A 4,499-nucleotide genomic window follows, 5' to 3' on the forward strand; every position below is an offset into this window, starting at 1 on the left:
ATACTAACCAGGTCCAATTCTGCTTACCTTTCTGAGATCAACCATGCTATCTAAGTGCTGTAACCTGAGCTGGGAAAATATAGACTCCCTTGAGTTGAGTTTGACCCCTGGTGTCATCTACGCAGCATTTTTTGGCAGTCTTATGGAAACATTTTTCTTCTTCCAGGATATATATTTTTTATTTTGTGGGCTAGCCTGTAACCTTGTAATTCCCTGGAGGCTTCCACCCCAAGTACTCACCAGGCCAGATCTCAGATAACCAGATGCTCATCTGCCATGGCATCTTGCAAAGAGAGAACAACAGATTTGGCATGTCTGAGAATGGTTTGAAAACGCTTTGGCCACTGCTATTCCATCACCACCTTTCTGCAACAGAGTCCAATTTCCCACCTTAATCCACCTTTAATATCTACTGTAGGCTTCCACACTCATCCCATACCGTTCAGGATATATCCCTCTATTGAAACTGTCTTTGGGTCCTTGGACATGGGTGAGGTCACTGCCCATCTTTGCATTTGGTTTCAATGTGCTTTATCTGTATACCAAAATGTTATTCTCTCTTTTCATTTTGTTTTCTTTTTAATACTACTACCACTGTATTTGCTAATTTAAAAAGAGAGAGAGAGAGAAGGAAAGAAGGAAGAATTAAGTAATGCCTCTATTCCTCAATGAAACAAAAAGGGACACTCTGGCAACTTAGTGAAGAAATTAACAGGCCATCATTCATTCCTCAGCTAAGATCAAGAGGAAAAAACAGTGGACTCAACTTGTGACAGGAAGCTCAAGATTAATTATATTCTACCCTTTAAAAGCCTAAAGTTACAGTTCTCCTCAGTGTAGGATCGATTTCTGAGTAGATATGAGTAGCTATTTTCTACTGTGTCTGGAGAAAAGTGGAACAATACAAAAAATACAGGATTGTAGCAATTTGAGGATGATATAATCTCGGTGCTTTCTAGGTTTGGAGAAAGAATACCAATTCCAGAGATAAGGACTAAAAATCTAAGAATGTAAAAGTGCCCTGTTATTGTTGGAGGTCCTGGCAAATCCAGCATGCCTCATTAGCATGTGCATTAGCATGTAAATTGAGTTTGTCCCATGATGCTTGGTAGAGGAAGCTGTTTGTTGCCGCTCCCACTTCCTCCTCTCTCTCTCTCTTCCTCCTTCTTCCACCAGCTGAACAGGCAGCAGTTTGTCAGGGCCACGTACTTGGGCCTTGAGGAAGAATTCTGCCCCTATCTTCCACACAGCCCTTAGCAGCTGTAGGGCTAAGGGTGAATTATGTTTAGGGACAAAAGAAGAACAAAGATTTCATCTTTTCCACCGAACGTGGATGTAACCGAACCAAAAATAGATATTCTTTTTATTTCTTAACCTACTCTGTCTAAGCATGGATTCTTTATGCTTGGGAGGGCTGAGTGTGTAAGATCAATAACCTGTGTTTCTCTGGCATGCTCATTAAAGCTATCTAAGATAATATTCTTTTTCTGTGTGCAGCTTCTCAGCTGTGTTAAGCTCTGCTCCGTTTCAGTGGTTCTAGCAGGCCACTAAATGGCTTCAGTTATATCACTCCAAATGTCCATGTTGCACAGTGCTGGGTTTCTCCCTGTGATCAAACAGGTGGTCTTCAGAAGCTTGTTATTTCCCAGTTACTCAGATTCAGAACTTTGAATATTATTTCTTCCTCTAGCCGCCCTATCTAGGAACCCTCTTTGATTATCTCATCCATCAAGAAATTGTTAATCTCCTTCTAAAGGTCTCTAAACTACCATGAAAACCAAGTCATCTGGCTAATATTTGAAAGGAAGGACCAGTCTCTTGTGCAATGCCTGTTCCAAGTAATGCCTCCAGGGATGGGATCTCTTTAGCTGCAACTTAGTATCTTCTAAATATCTTGTAAATAGCTAAATGTCTTCTGAAAGGAGATGTTTGATTAATGTTCTGATGAAATGTTCAACACTAAGATACGATATATAGCTATATTTATATAGAATGAACTCATTATGCAAGCTTAATGATTGTAATGAATTTGGGGAGACAATATAAGAGTATTTCAGTTGATCTGCAATAACATTCAAATGTATTTAGTAGATTCCTGGAAATTAAAAAAAAAGTTTCCCATCTGGAGTAACTTTTATAATGCGTAATCATTTGTATATTTATAATCTAAAAAGTATTGAAGATATACTATCCAATGTTCTTTGTCCATGGGAAGCTAAAACCTGTCAGTTTTTTTCTTCTAACCAGTTAAAGAAATGATAAATGTAAAAAAACTTGTAATCTAAAACTGTTTGATTACTATTTCCCTTTCATTTTAATATGAAGGCCCATCTCTGATGTAAATCTCATTTCTGTTGGAGATTTGTGCTGGTACAGTCCTGGTTTACTATTTTTAGACCTAGACACAAGAAAGCAGGGTACCTAGTGATTTTGCAGTAAATGGAAAGAAAATGATACCCTTCTGTTCAATTCAAATTCTTCTGGAAGTTATTTTCCTCTGGGAAGGTTATAATTTTCTCCTACTTCCTTGGTGGATAATTCTTAATCAACTTAAAATGGATGTTCAGAGGCATATGGTGCTTAGAGCTTTACTTGCTTTTTCAGTAGCCCACTTCACAGCTGCTTGAGACACAACCTATCTTTTGGAGTCCAAATAGACATTTTGTCTAGATTAGATCATTTTCTCATCATGTTTGATGTTCATGCTAGGTCCTACAGTTGATAATACATCTTTTACACTGTCCCAGAGGTTGTAGTGCAGCCAAAACATCTTCACTACTATTTCATTTGCTCACCAAAATCCATTTAGGATTTTTGCAGTAGTGAAAGTCTTACCTGTGCATGGCCTGAAATGTAAAACAAGGACATTTTTCAAGCTTCCACATAAAATTCCTCAAATCACAACCTGGATACCATAATTGTGTGTGTGTGTGTGTGTGTGTGTAACACAAAGGGAAGATATTGCTGTTTGCTGGCACCAAGTTCCCCCTTCAGCAGCATCCACAGAGTGGGATGTCAAAATTGGCAAGATGGCTGACGAGGCAAGCCCCACCTCTTTTGAACATGTGTGTGATATCAACACACATATGAAAGGGGCAGGGCTTACAATGCTTTGCTCTGTCCGCCATCTTGCCAATTTGGCCCAATCCCCTAATGGCTAGGCTGATGGTATGTCCCGTTTTTTTAACAGTCCCATTTTTTTAACATTTCCAGACCGTCCCATCGTTTTAATATAAATGTCCATTTTGTCCCGTTTTCTTAAAAACCTTACTTAAAAATTTGAAAGTTCCCATGAACCTGTCAGAATGCAGTCTGACTTTGAGTAGAAGGAGGGGGAGCTCAGCAGAAACGGTGGGAAAAAAGCCACAGAACTCAACCCGGTGGGAAACCTAAAAAGAAAAAAACAGGATCAGCTGATAGGCGGTGATCAAAGGGCGAGCCAATTGGCTCCTGCCTTGCAACGGCGGGAAGAAAAGAACGTAAAAGCACGGCCAGAGGAGGAATGGCTTGTCGGGGACAACCTTTCACTAGACTCTCCAGCCCAGCCTTGCCTTTTGCAAATGAAGGAATCTGAAGATTCCCAGCCTGAGAAAACCAGAGAAGTTCCTGCCTGCTGATCCAGCCCGTCACCCAGCCCTGCCCCATTTTGCCATCCCAATGTTCCATTTTTGTCTCAAGGAAATATGGTCAGCCTACTAATGGCCAGCATTCCAGCTACTGGTCTGGAACTATAATGGAGACTCTCCTAGTCAACCTGATGGATTATTTAATATTTACACTGGAGAACGGTTCTTCTGAACTTTTCAGTAACATATCACTGTATTTTTCTGGGCCACCCAATGCAAATGAGCTTAAAGTAGACCTTCTTGTATGTCCACCCTCCGAATGATATTCACTGCTGGCACACGGGGAAGATAATTTTTTTAGGGTTGTCTCCAAGCATATAGAAATTTAATTTCAGTAAAAACTCCAATGGTCGCATCACCCAAAACATTCTCTCAAGTGAGAGTTAAATATCTGTTGGGGTTTCTTTTTCTTAACATTTTCTTCTTTGTTAAATTTGTATGCCACCGGCATTAATTGACTCCAGGCAGTTTATAACTCATGATAAGCAACAAGAATGTTAATCCAATGGATTAACTGTAAAATCATGGCACCAAGCCAATCATTCATTTAAAAAAAACAAAAAACCTTTAGGCTTCAAGTGTTCCACAGAAAAGTTTCATCTTGAGAGCCTTTCTGTAGGTTGCCAAGGTTATCTATCTATCTATCTATCTATCTATCTATCTATCTATCTATCTATCATCTATCTATCTATCTATCTATCTATCTATCTATCTATCTAAACAATGTATACAGTTGCCCATCTCACTACTGCAAGCCTGGGCATAAAACAACAAAACTAACTCAAATTCATTAAAAATAAATAAATTACAACCACAATCAATCAATATCACATGCCAGAGGTCCAAACAGATCACTCCATCTTACAATCAATG

The sequence above is a fragment of the Candoia aspera genome, chromosome 5 (assembly GCF_035149785.1).
Source record: "Candoia aspera isolate rCanAsp1 chromosome 5, rCanAsp1.hap2, whole genome shotgun sequence".
NCBI classification, from domain to species: Eukaryota; Metazoa; Chordata; class Lepidosauria; order Squamata; family Boidae; genus Candoia; species Candoia aspera.